This window comes from Euprymna scolopes, chromosome 6 (assembly GCF_053919585.1).
Source record: "Euprymna scolopes isolate OS-2025 chromosome 6, ASM5391958v1, whole genome shotgun sequence".
Taxonomy (NCBI): domain Eukaryota; kingdom Metazoa; phylum Mollusca; class Cephalopoda; order Sepiida; family Sepiolidae; genus Euprymna; species Euprymna scolopes.
Window position 1 is genome coordinate 125,467,697 of NC_136487.1, and position 13,260 is coordinate 125,480,956.

Below are 13,260 nucleotides of genomic sequence, written 5' to 3' on the forward strand. Positions count from 1 at the left end.
TACACAGAATTTCAAACAAAACACTTTATTTAATCTACTTCGTCTGAAAGAATCGTGGCACAGTAGTCAAATTCAGTTGTAATAGTTACACTGTTGTGGACAATTATGGTGTTGGTGTAATCCTACTTTTTATCTGCAACGCTGTGCATCCGTAGGTAAACAAATGAAACGTTACCTAAATTTTCTACATTTTTTTTCTTTTGATTTATAGTCGTATATATTTTCAAATTTTACTCTATGTATATATAAAATGAAATTATTTGACCCCGACGTGATTTGAACACGCAACCTTCTGATCTGGAGTCAGACGCGCTACCGTTGCGCCACAGGGCCATCACGAAAACGACGCCTTACCCGAACGTTGTTGTCCTACTTTTATGTCGAGTAAAGAAACCAGAAGATTATATTACACTCGACTACCCGTGACCCGTTGGGTCAGTATGTTATATTAGCTATGGAATTCATGTATGAGCCTGACACTTGTTACGTAAAGAAAATAGTTTGTTTTTTTGACATGACAGAAACATTTCTATTAATGTATATTCAAATGAAAAATCACGGACGGATCACTCAAACATGAAAAAACGAATAATCTCTATTCATGTAAACTTACCTATTTTCCGAATAATCGCTCAAAAATCGGAAATTGAACATGATTTTCCTACGAATCGAACGCCGACGAAAGTCATTTAGCAGCAAAACCGCACATTAACCTACTGATGAGAAATATAAGAATGAAAATCCTATATTGGAATCCTTCAACCAAGTTATAGAAACTTAAAATCTAAAAACATTAATTGTAACAAACCCTTAAGCAACAAATAAAACCTAAATAAATAAAATAAAATAAAAAAATAATATTGAAACAGATTAGTAAATGTGTCAACAAATTCACCGTTCTCACACAACTATTTTGTATCTAGAAATGTAAACAAAAAATGAAAAAAGAAGGAAGGAAGGAAAAGAGACGGCTAGAGAGTGGTAGTAGTAGTCTTGGCTTTACTACTATTGTTCTCATGTTTGTTAACGAGTTAAAGTTGTTTAGTTGTAAGAAAATAGCGACAGTATAGTTGTAATAAAGAATAGTTGCAAAACACCCCAACTCTTCCCATGTTAAATAATAATGTCGAAATAATAACATTAATATTTCAGTGCGCAGGTCAAAATCTGCAAAAGGAGCGATTAGTGTTTATATATTTATTTACGTTGTTATGGGTTAATGTTTATGCGCGCATGTGTAATCGGATGTCGTAAACCGGAAAGTGGGTTACATCACTCGTTACAAAGTCATTTGAGTTTTATAATTATATAGATTATACTCTTGCATAAGAACATAGCATTAGTCGAACCTGACTGCATCAGCTGTAAATGTACAGCGATATTAATAACAATTTTACTACTGGTTGTTATTTTAAAAAAAACAACTGCTTTACAACTATTTACACTCAAATGAAGCTTCTATGAACTAAAGTGTACTTTATTAATACCTGTGATTTTAGCTCCGAAATCAATTGACCAGGAAAATTTAATGTATCAAAGTTGAAGTGGCTACTGACGGGTTGTCTAGTGGTTTTGTTTGTTTGATTTTTTTTTTACACATGAATCATCACTTATCAAGACCCGGAGACCATTCGAGGATAAGGGTTAATGGGTATACAGAAGTCGAGTTGATTATAGCGTAGTAAACATAAGAAGTGGGCATTTTGTAAATTGGATTACTTATGGGGACGGTTAACCGATATTATCACATTATTATTTCTAACTCGAAGATTTAAAATATTTCCATATACTGAAAAAAAAAAACTAAATAAGGACTTCTTGACCCCGACGTGATTTGAACACGCAACCTTCTGATCTGGAGTCAGACGCGCTACCGTTGCGCCACAGGGCCAGCTACAAAGAAACCACCTTAGCCGAAATTTGTTTTGCTTTTTTTATACCGCGTACACACAAGATCATATTACTTTGTACAAATACATGTAAACTGTTTAAGGTTTTATTCAGTTTATTTATTGTAAATTAGTTTTAATTAATAAAAATTGATTTTCTGTGAACAACTTGTAAAGATCTAAATTGCGCTCTTTTCCCAGTAAATTATTTTGTTGAAAATTCAGTTAAATGTACGTTTCTGAAGGGGTCATTTGTTTGATGGGGATTGATTATTGATGTAATTTAGATATTTCGAACTACTTTTCTCATGTTGAATGTTTCTATTTCCTTGTCTCCACACGAGGGCAGAGTTAGACACAAAGTCTTTTTTTAATGTAAGGAAAATCTAGCTCCCAACAAAAAGGAGCACTCTGGATAGGAAGAAAAATAAAAATAGTCTCAGTCATATACGGATTCTCCTCCACTGACTGTGGACGGAAAATGTGAAGTGTAGCAGTCACAACATTTTGGTTGACGTAAACTCCACATTTTCATGCGTGTCTTCTTACACTCGAGGATCCTTCTCTCGAGGTATGGAACCTACACAGAATTTCAAACAAAACACTTTATTTAATCTACTTCGTCTGCAAGAATCGTGGCACAGTAGTCAAATTCAGTTGTAATAGTTACACTGTTGTGGACAATTATGGTGTTGGTGTAATCCTACTTTTTATCTGCAACGCTGTGCATCCGTAGGTAAACAAATGAAACGTTACCTAAATTTTCTACATTTTTTTTCTTTTGATTAACAGTCGTATATATTTTCAAATTTTACTCTATGTATATATAAAATGAAATTATTTGACCCCGACGTGATTTGAACACGCAACCTTCTGATCTGGAGTCAGACGCGCTACCGTTGCGCCACAGGGCCATCACGAAAACGACGCCTTACCCGAACGTTGTTGTCCTACTTTTATGTCGAGTAAAGAAACCAGAACATTATATTACACTAGACTACCCGTGACCCGTTGGGTCAGTATGTTATATTAGCTATGGAATTCATGTATGAGCCTGACACTCGTTACGTAAAGAAAATAGTTTGTTTTTTTGACATGACAGAAACATTTCTATTAATGTATATTCAAATGAAAAATCACGGACGGATCACTCAAACATGAAAAAACGAATAATCTCTATTCATGTAAACTTACCTATTTTCCGAATAATCGCTCAAAAATCGAAAATTGAACATGATTTTCCTACGAATCGAACGCCGACGAAAGTCATTTAGCAGCAAAACCGCACATTAACCTACTGATGAGAAATATAAGAATGAAAATCCTATATTGGAATCCTTCAACCAAGTTATAGAAACTTAAAATCTAAAAACATTAATTGTAACAAACCCTTAAGCAACAAATAAAACCTAAATAAATAAAATAAAATAAAAAAATAATATTGAAACAGATTAGTAAATGTGTCAACAAATTCACCGTTCTCACACAACTATTTTGTATCTAGAAATGTAAACAAAAAATAAAAAAAGAAGGAAGGAAGGAAAAGAGACGGCTAGAGAGTGGTAGTAGTAGTCTTGGCTTTACTACTATTGTTCTCATGTTTGTTAACGAGTTAAAGTTGTTTAGTTGTAAGAAAATAGCGACAGTATAGTTGTAATAAAGAATAGTTGCAAAACACCCCAACTCTTCCCATGTTAAATAATAATGTCGAAATAATAACATTAATATTTCAGTGCGCAGGTCAAAATCTGCAAAAGGAGCGATTAGTGTTTATATATTTATTTACGTTGTTATGGGTTAATGTTTATGCGCGCATGTGTAATCGGATGTCGTAAACCGGAAAGTGGGTTACATCACTCGTTACAAAGTCATTTGAGTTTTATAATTATATAGATTATACTCTTGCATAAGAACATAGCATTAGTCGAACCTGACTGCATCAGCTGTAAATGTACAGCGATATTAATAACAATTTTACTACTGGTTGTTATTTAAAAAAAAAACAACTGCTTTACAACTATTTACACTCAAATGAAGCTTCTATGAACTAAAGTGTACTTTATTAATACCTGTGATTTTAGCTCCGAAATCAATTGACCAGGAAAATTTAATGTATCAAAGTTGAAGTGGCTACTGACGGGTTGTCTAGTGGTTTTGTTTGTTTGATTATTTTTTTTACACATGAATCATTACTTATCAAGACCCGGAGACCATTCGAGGATAAGGGTTAATGGGTATACAGAAGTCGAGTTGATTATAGCGTAGTAAACATAAGAAGTGGGCATTTTGTAAATTGGATTACTTATGGGGACGGTTAACCGATATTATAACATTATTCTTTCTAACTCGAAGATTTAAAATATTTCCATATACTGAAAAAAAAAAACTAAATAAGGACTTCTTGACCCCGACGTGATTTGAACACGCAACCTTCTGATCTGGAGTCAGACGCGCTACCGTTGCGCCACAGGGCCAGCTACAAAGAAACCACCTTAGCCGAAATTTGTTTTGCTTTTTTTATACCGCGTACACACAAGATCATATTACTTTGTACAAATACATGTAAACTGTTTAAGGTTTTATTCAGTTTATTTATTGTAAATTAGTTTTAATTAATAAAAATTGATTTTCTGTGAACAACTTGTAAAGATCTAAATTGCGCTCTTTTCCCAGTAAATTATTTTGTTGAAAATTCAGTTAAATGTACGTTTCTGAAGGGGTCATTTGTTTGATGGGGATTGATTATTGATGTAATTTAGATATTTCGAACTACTTTTCTCATGTTGAATGTTTCTATTTCCTTGTCTCCACACGAGGGCAGAGTTAGACACAAAGTCTTTTTTTAATGTAAGGAAAATCTAGCTCCCAACAAAAAGGAGCACTCTGGATAGGAAGAAAAATAAAAATAGTCTCAGTCATATACGGATTCTCCTCCACTGACTGTGGACGGAAAATGTGAAGTGTAGCAGTCACAACATTTTGGTTGACGTAAACTCCACATTTTCATGCGTGTCTTCTTACACTCGAGGATCCTTCTCTCGAGGTATGGAACCTACACAGAATTTCAAACAAAACACTTTATTTAATCTACTTCGTCTGCAAGAATCGTGGCACAGTAGTCAAATTCAGTTGTAATAGTTACACTGTTGTGGACAATTATGGTGTTGGTGTAATCCTACTTTTTATCTGCAACGCTGTGCATCCGTAGGTAAACAAATGAAACGTTACCTAAATTTTCTACATTTTTTTTCTTTTGATTTACAGTCGTATATATTTTCAAATTTTACTCTATGTATATATAAAATGAAATTATTTGACCCCGACGTGATTTGAACACGCAACCTTCTGATCTGGAGTCAGACGCGCTACCGTTGCGCCACAGTGCCATCACGAAAACGACGCCTTACCCGAACGTTGTTGTCCTACTTTTATGTCGAGTAAAGAAACCAGAACATTATATTACACTCGACTACCCGTGACCCGTTGGGTCAGTATGTTATATTAGCTATGGAATTCATGTATGAGCCTGACACTTGTTACGTAAAGAAAATAGTTTGTTTTTTTGACATGACAGAAACATTTCTATTAATGTATATTCAAATGAAAAATCACGGACGGATCACTCAAACATGAAAAAACGAATAATCTCTATTCATGTAAACTTACCTATTTTCCGAATAATCGCTCAAAAATCGAAAATTGAACATGATTTTCCTACGAATCGAACGCCGACGAAAGTCATTTAGCAGCAAAACCGCACATTAACCTACTGATGAGAAATATAAGAATGAAAATCCTATATTGGAATCCTTCAACCAAGTTATAGAAACTTAAAATCTAAAAACATTAATTGTAACAAACCCTTAAGCAACAAATAAAACCTAAATAAATAAAATAAAATAAAAAAATAATATTGAAACAGATTAGTAAATGTGTCAACAAATTCACCGTTCTCACACAACTATTTTGTATCTAGAAATGTAAACAAAAAATAAAAAAAGAAGGAAGGAAGGAAAAGAGACGGCTAGAGAGTGGTAGTAGTAGTCTTGGCTTTACTACTATTGTTCTCATGTTTGTTAACGAGTTAAAGTTGTTTAGTTGTAAGAAAATAGCGACAGTATAGTTGTAATAAAGAATAGTTGCAAAACACCCCAACTCTTCCCATGTTAAATAATAATTTCGAAATAATAACATTAATATTTCAGTGCGCAGGTCAAAATCTGCAAAAGGAGCGATTAGTGTTTATATATTTATTTACGTTGTTATGGGTTAATGTTTATGCGCGCATGTGTAATCGGATGTCGTAAACCGGAAAGTGGGTTACATCACTCGTTACAAAGTCATTTGAGTTTTATAATTATATAGATTATACTCTTGCATAAGAACATAGCATTAGTCGAACCTGACTGCATCAGCTGTAAATGTACAGCGATATTAATAACAATTTTACTACTGGTTGTTATTTAAAAAAAAAACAACTGCTTTACAAATATTTACACTCAAATGAAGCTTCTATGAACTAAAGTGTACTTTATTAATACCTGTGATTTTAGCTCCGAAATCAATTGACCAGGAAAATTTAATGTATCAAAGTTGAAGTGGCTACTGACGGGTTGTCTAGTGGTTTTGTTTGTTTGATTATTTTTTTTACACATGAATCATTACTTATCAAGACCCGGAGACCATTCGAGGATAAGGGTTAATGGGTATACAGAAGTCGAGTTGATTATAGCGTAGTAAACATAAGAAGTGGGCATTTTGTAAATTGGATTACTTATGGGGACGGTTAACCGATATTATAACATTATTCTTTCTAACTCGAAGATTTAAAATATTTCCATATACTGAAAAAAAAAAACTAAATAAGGACTTCTTGACCCCGACGTGATTTGAACACGCAACCTTCTGATCTGGAGTCAGACGCGCTACCGTTGCGCCACAGGGCCAGCTACAAAGAAACCACCTTAGCCGAAATTTGTTTTGCTTTTTTTATACCGCGTACACACAAGATCATATTACTTTGTACAAATACATGTAAACTGTTTAAGGTTTTATTCAGTTTATTTATTGTAAATTAGTTTTAATTAATAAAAATTGATTTTCTGTGAACAACTTGTAAAGATCTAAATTGCGCTCTTTTCCCAGTAAATTATTTTGTTGAAAATTCAGTTAAATGTACGTTTCTGAAGGGGTCATTTGTTTGATGGGGATTGATTATTGATGTAATTTAGATATTTCGAACTACTTTTCTCATGTTGAATGTTTCTATTTCCTTGTCTCCACACGAGGGCAGAGTTAGACACAAAGTCTTTTTTTAATGTAAGGAAAATCTAGCTCCCAACAAAAAGGAGCACTCTGGATAGGAAGAAAAATAAAAATAGTCTCAGTCATATACGGATTCTCCTCCACTGACTGTGGACGGAAAATGTGAAGTGTAGCAGTCACAACATTTTGGTTGACGTAAACTCCACATTTTCATGCGTGTCTTCTTACACTCGAGGATCCTTCTCTCGAGGTATGGAACCTACACAGAATTTCAAACAAAACACTTTATTTAATCTACTTCGTCTGCAAGAATCGTGGCACAGTAGTCAAATTCAGTTGTAATAGTTACACTGTTGTGGACAATTATGGTGTTGGTGTAATCCTACTTTTTATCTGCAACGCTGTGCATCCGTAGGTAAACAAATGAAACGTTACCTAAATTTTCTACATTTTTTTTCTTTTGATTTACAGTCGTATATATTTTCAAATTTTACTCTATGTATATATAAAATGAAATTATTTGACCCCGACGTGATTTGAACACGCAACCTTCTGATCTGGAGTCAGACGCGCTACCGTTGCGCCACAGTGCCATCACGAAAACGACGCCTTACCCGAACGTTGTTGTCCTACTTTTATGTCGAGTAAAGAAACCAGAACATTATATTACACTCGACTACCCGTGACCCGTTGGGTCAGTATGTTATATTAGCTATGGAATTCATGTATGAGCCTGACACTTGTTACGTAAAGAAAATAGTTTGTTTTTTTGACATGACAGAAACATTTCTATTAATGTATATTCAAATGAAAAATCACGGACGGATCACTCAAACATGAAAAAACGAATAATCTCTATTCATGTAAACTTACCTATTTTCCGAATAATCGCTCAAAAATCGAAAATTGAACATGATTTTCCTACGAATCGAACGCCGACGAAAGTCATTTAGCAGCAAAACCGCACATTAACCTACTGATGAGAAATATAAGAATGAAAATCCTATATTGGAATCCTTCAACCAAGTTATAGAAACTTAAAATCTAAAAACATTAATTGTAACAAACCCTTAAGCAACAAATAAAACCTAAATAAATAAAATAAAATAAAAAAATAATATTGAAACAGATTAGTAAATGTGTCAACAAATTCACCGTTCTCACACAACTATTTTGTATCTAGAAATGTAAACAAAAAATAAAAAAAGAAGGAAGGAAGGAAAAGAGACGGCTAGAGAGTGGTAGTAGTAGTCTTGGCTTTACTACTATTGTTCTCATGTTTGTTAACGAGTTAAAGTTGTTTAGTTGTAAGAAAATAGCGACAGTATAGTTGTAATAAAGAATAGTTGCAAAACACCCCAACTCTTCCCATGTTAAATAATAATTTCGAAATAATAACATTAATATTTCAGTGCGCAGGTCAAAATCTGCAAAAGGAGCGATTAGTGTTTATATATTTATTTACGTTGTTATGGGTTAATGTTTATGCGCGCATGTGTAATCGGATGTCGTAAACCGGAAAGTGGGTTACATCACTCGTTACAAAGTCATTTGAGTTTTATAATTATATAGATTATACTCTTGCATAAGAACATAGCATTAGTCGAACCTGACTGCATCAGCTGTAAATGTACAGCGATATTAATAACAATTTTACTACTGGTTGTTATTTAAAAAAAAACAACTGCTTTACAAATATTTACACTCAAATGAAGCTTCTATGAACTAAAGTGTACTTTATTAATACCTGTGATTTTAGCTCCGAAATCAATTGACCAGGAAAATTTAATGTATCAAAGTTGAAGTGGCTACTGACGGGTTGTCTAGTGGTTTTGTTTGTTTGATTTTTTTTTTACACATGAATCATCACTTATCAAGACCCGGAGACCATTCGAGGATAAGGGTTAATGGGTATACAGAAGTCGAGTTGATTATAGCGTAGTAAACATAAGAAGTGGGCATTTTGTAAATTGGATTACTTATGGGGACGGTTAACCGATATTATAACATTATTCTTTCTAACTCGAAGATTTAAAATATTTCCATATACTGAAAAAAAAAACTAAATAAGGACTTCTTGACCCCGACGTGATTTGAACACGCAACCTTCTGATCTGGAGTCAGACGCGCTACCGTTGCGCCACAGGGCCAGCTACAAAGAAACCACCTTAGCCGAAATTTGTTTTGCTTTTTTTATACCGCGTACACACAAGATCATATTACTTTGTACAAATACATGTAAACTGTTTAAGGTTTTATTCAGTTTATTTATTGTAAATTAGTTTTAATTAATAAAAATTGATTTTCTGTGAACAACTTGTAAAGATCTAAATTGCGCTCTTTTCCCAGCAAATTATTTTGTTGAAAATTCAGTTAAATGTGCGTTTCTGAAGGGGTCATTTGTTTGATGGGGATTGATTATTGATGTAATTTAGATATTTCGAACTACTTTTCTCATGTTGAATGTTTCTATTTCCTTGTCTCCACACGAGGGCAGAGTTAGACACAAAGTCTATTTTTAATGTAAGGAAAATCTAGCTCCCAACAAAAAGGAGCACTCTGGATAGGAAGAAAAATAAAAATAGTCTCAGTCATATACGGATTCTCCTCCACTGACTGTGGACGGAAAATGTGAAGTGTAGCAGTCACAACATTTTGGTTGACGTAAACTCCACATTTTCATGCGTGTCTTCTTACACTCGAGGATCCTTCTCTCGAGGTATGGAACCTACACAGAATTTCAAACAAAACACTTTATTTAATCTACTTCGTCTGCAAGAATCGTGGCACAGTAGTCAAATTCAGTTGTAATAGTTACACTGTTGTGGACAATTATGGTGTTGGTGTAATCCTACTTTTTATCTGCAACGCTGTGCATCCGTAGGTAAACAAATGAAACGTTACCTAAATTTTCTACATTTTTTTTCTTTTGATTTACAGTCGTATATATTTTCAAATTTTACTCTATGTATATATAAAATGAAATTATTTGACCCCGACGTGATTTGAACACGCAACCTTCTGATCTGGAGTCAGACGCGCTACCGTTGCGCCACAGGGCCATCACGAAAACGACGCCTTACCCGAACGTTGTTGTCCTACTTTTATGTCGAGTAAAGAAACCAGAACATTATATTACACTCGACTACCCGTGACCCGTTGGGTCAGTATGTTATATTAGCTATGGAATTCATGTATGAGCCTGACACTTGTTACGTAAAGAAAATAGTTTGTTTTTTTGACATGACAGAAACATTTCTATTAATGTATATTCAAATGAAAAATCACGGACGGATCACTCAAACATGAAAAAACGAATCCTCTCTATTCATATAAACTTACCTATTTTCCGAATAATCGCTCAAAAATCGGAAATTGAACATGATTTTCCTACGAATCGAACGCCGACGAAAGTCATTTAGCAGCAAAACCGCACATTAACCTACTGATGAGAAATATAAGAATGAAAATCCTATATTGGAATCCTTCAACCAAGTTATAGAAACTTAAAATCTAAAAACATTAATTGTAACAAACCCTTAAGCAACAAATAAAACCTAAATAAATAAAATAAAATAAAAAAATAATATTGAAACAGATTAGTAAATGTGTCAACAAATTCACCGTTCTCACACAACTATTTTGTATCTAGAAATGTAAACAAAAAATAAAAAAAGAAGGAAGGAAGGAAAAGAGACGGCTAGAGAGTGGTAGTAGTAGTCTTGGCTTTACTACTATTGTTCTCATGTTTGTTAACGAGTTAAAGTTGTTTAGTTGTAAGAAAATAGCGACAGTATAGTTGTAATAAAGAATAGTTGCAAAACACCCCAACTCTTCCCATGTTAAATAATAATGTCGAAATAATAACATTAATATTTCAGTGCGCAGGTCAAAATCTGCAAAAGGAGCGATTAGTGTTTATATATTTATTTACGTTGTTATGGGTTAATGTTTATGCGCGCATGTGTAATCGGATGTCGTAAACCGGAAAGTGGGTTACATCACTCGTTACAAAGTCATTTGAGTTTTATAATTATATAGATTATACTCTTGCATAAGAACATAGCATTAGTCGAACCTGACTGCATCAGCTGTAAATGTACAGCGATATTAATAACAATTTTACTACTGGTTGTTATTTAAAAAAAAAACAACTGCTTTACAACTATTTACACTCAAATGAAGCTTCTATGAACTAAAGTGTACTTTATTAATACCTGTGATTTTAGCTCCGAAATCAATTGACCAGGAAAATTTAATGTATCAAAGTTGAGGTGGCTACTGACGGGTTGTCTAGTGGTTTTGTTTGTTTGATTTTTTTTTTTACACATGAATCATCACTTATCAAGACCCGGAGACCATTCGAGGATAAGGGTTAATGGGTATACAGAAGTCGAGTTGATTATAGCGTAGTAAACATAAGAAGTGGGCATTTTGTAAATTGGATTACTTATGGGGACGGTTAACCGATATTATAACATTATTCTTTCTAACTCGAAGATTTCAAATATTTCCATATACTGAAAAAAAAAACTAAATAAGGACTTCTTGACCCCGACGTGATTTGAACACGCAACCTTCTGATCTGGAGTTAGACGCGCTACCGTTGCGCCACAGGGCCAGCTACAAAGAAACCACCTTAGCCGAAATTTGTTTTGCTTTTTTTATACCGCGTACACACAAGATCATATTACTTTGTACAAATACATGTAAACTGTTTAAGGTTTTATTCAGTTTATTTATTGTAAATTAGTTTTAATTAATAAAAATTGATTTTCTGTGAACAACTTGTAAAGATCTAAATTGCGCTCTTTTCCCAGTAAATTATTTTGTTGAAAATTCAGTTAAATGTGCGTTTCTGAAGGGGTCATTTGTTTGATGAGGATTGATTATTGATGTAATTTAGATATTTCGAACTACTTTTCTCATGTTGAATGTTTCTATTTCCTTGTCTCCACACGAGGGCAGAGTTAGACACAAAGTCTATTTTTAATGTAAGGAAAATCTAGCTCCCAACAAAAAGGAGCACTCTGGATAGGAAGAAAAATAAAAATAGTCTCAGTCATATACGGATTCTCCTCCAGTCCTCCACTGACTGTGGACGGAAAATGTGAAGTGTAGCAGTCACAACATTTTGGTTGACGTAAACTCCACATTTTCATGCGTATCTTCTTACACTCGAGGATCCTTCTCTCGAGGTATGGAACCTACACAGAATTTCAAACGGAACACTTTATTTAATCTACTTCGTCTGCAAGAATCGTGGCACAGTAGTCAAATTCAGTTGTAATAGTTACACTGTTGTGGACAATTATGGTGTAATCCTACTTTTTATCTGCAACGCTGTGCATCCGTAGGTAAACAAATGAAACGTTACCTAAATTTTCTACATTTTTTTTCTTTTGATTTACAGTCGTATATATTTTCAAATTTTACTCTATGTATATATAAAATGAAATTATTTGACCCCGACGTGATTTGAACACGCAACCTTCTGATCTGGAGTCAGACGCGCTACCGTTGCGCCACAGGGCCATCACGAAAACGACGCCTTACCCGAACGTTGTTGTCCTACTTTTATGTCGAGTAAAGAAACCAGAACATTATATTACACTCGACTACCCGTGACCCGTTGGGTCAGTATGTTATATTAGCTATGGAATTCATGTATGAGCCTGACACTTGTTACGTAAAGAAAATAGTTTGTTTTTTTGACATGACAGAAACATTTCTATTAATGTATATTCAAATGAAAAATCACGGACGGATCACTCAAACATGAAAAAACGAATAATCTCTATTCATGTAAACTTACCTATTTTCCGAATAATCGCTCAAAAATCGAAAATTGAACATGATTTTCCTACGAATCGAACGCCGACGAAAGTCATTTAGCAGCAAAACCGCACATTAACCTACTGATGAGAAATATAAGAATGAAAATCCTATATTGGAATCCTTCAACCAAGTTATAGAAACTTAAAATCTAAAAACATTAATTGTAACAAACCCTTAAGCAACAAATAAAACCTAAATAAATAAAATAAAATAAAAAAATAATATTGAAACAGATTAGTAAATGTGTCAACAAATTCACCGTTCTCAC

The 13,260-nt window shown here is 33.8% G+C and overlaps 11 non-coding genes across 11 annotated transcripts; all 11 read right to left on the reverse strand.

Moving 5' to 3' along the window:
* Nucleotides 1-261: 261 nt before the first annotated feature.
* Nucleotides 262-333, reverse strand: Trnaw-cca (transfer RNA tryptophan (anticodon CCA)). The gene has a single exon. It is a non-coding gene; the product is annotated as a tRNA-Trp (tRNA).
* A 1,486-nt stretch (nt 334-1,819) lies between these two features.
* Trnaw-cca (transfer RNA tryptophan (anticodon CCA)) lies at nt 1,820-1,891 on the reverse strand. The gene has a single exon. It is a non-coding gene; the product is annotated as a tRNA-Trp (tRNA).
* An 840-nt stretch (nt 1,892-2,731) lies between these two features.
* On the reverse strand, nt 2,732-2,803 carry Trnaw-cca (transfer RNA tryptophan (anticodon CCA)). Its single transcript has one exon. It is a non-coding gene; the product is annotated as a tRNA-Trp (tRNA).
* A 1,488-nt stretch (nt 2,804-4,291) lies between these two features.
* On the reverse strand, nt 4,292-4,363 carry Trnaw-cca (transfer RNA tryptophan (anticodon CCA)). The gene has a single exon. It is a non-coding gene; the product is annotated as a tRNA-Trp (tRNA).
* Nucleotides 4,364-5,203: 840 nt separating this feature from the next.
* On the reverse strand, nt 5,204-5,275 carry Trnaw-cca (transfer RNA tryptophan (anticodon CCA)). Its single transcript has one exon. It is a non-coding gene; the product is annotated as a tRNA-Trp (tRNA).
* Nucleotides 5,276-6,763: 1,488 nt separating this feature from the next.
* Trnaw-cca (transfer RNA tryptophan (anticodon CCA)) lies at nt 6,764-6,835 on the reverse strand. Its single transcript has one exon. It is a non-coding gene; the product is annotated as a tRNA-Trp (tRNA).
* Nucleotides 6,836-7,675: 840 nt separating this feature from the next.
* Trnaw-cca (transfer RNA tryptophan (anticodon CCA)) lies at nt 7,676-7,747 on the reverse strand. Its single transcript has one exon. It is a non-coding gene; the product is annotated as a tRNA-Trp (tRNA).
* A 1,485-nt stretch (nt 7,748-9,232) lies between these two features.
* Trnaw-cca (transfer RNA tryptophan (anticodon CCA)) lies at nt 9,233-9,304 on the reverse strand. The gene has a single exon. It is a non-coding gene; the product is annotated as a tRNA-Trp (tRNA).
* Nucleotides 9,305-10,144: 840 nt separating this feature from the next.
* Nucleotides 10,145-10,216, reverse strand: Trnaw-cca (transfer RNA tryptophan (anticodon CCA)). The gene has a single exon. It is a non-coding gene; the product is annotated as a tRNA-Trp (tRNA).
* A 1,487-nt stretch (nt 10,217-11,703) lies between these two features.
* Trnaw-cca (transfer RNA tryptophan (anticodon CCA)) lies at nt 11,704-11,775 on the reverse strand. Its single transcript has one exon. It is a non-coding gene; the product is annotated as a tRNA-Trp (tRNA).
* An 842-nt stretch (nt 11,776-12,617) lies between these two features.
* Trnaw-cca (transfer RNA tryptophan (anticodon CCA)) lies at nt 12,618-12,689 on the reverse strand. The gene has a single exon. It is a non-coding gene; the product is annotated as a tRNA-Trp (tRNA).
* Between the last annotated feature and the right edge of the window lie 571 nt (nt 12,690-13,260).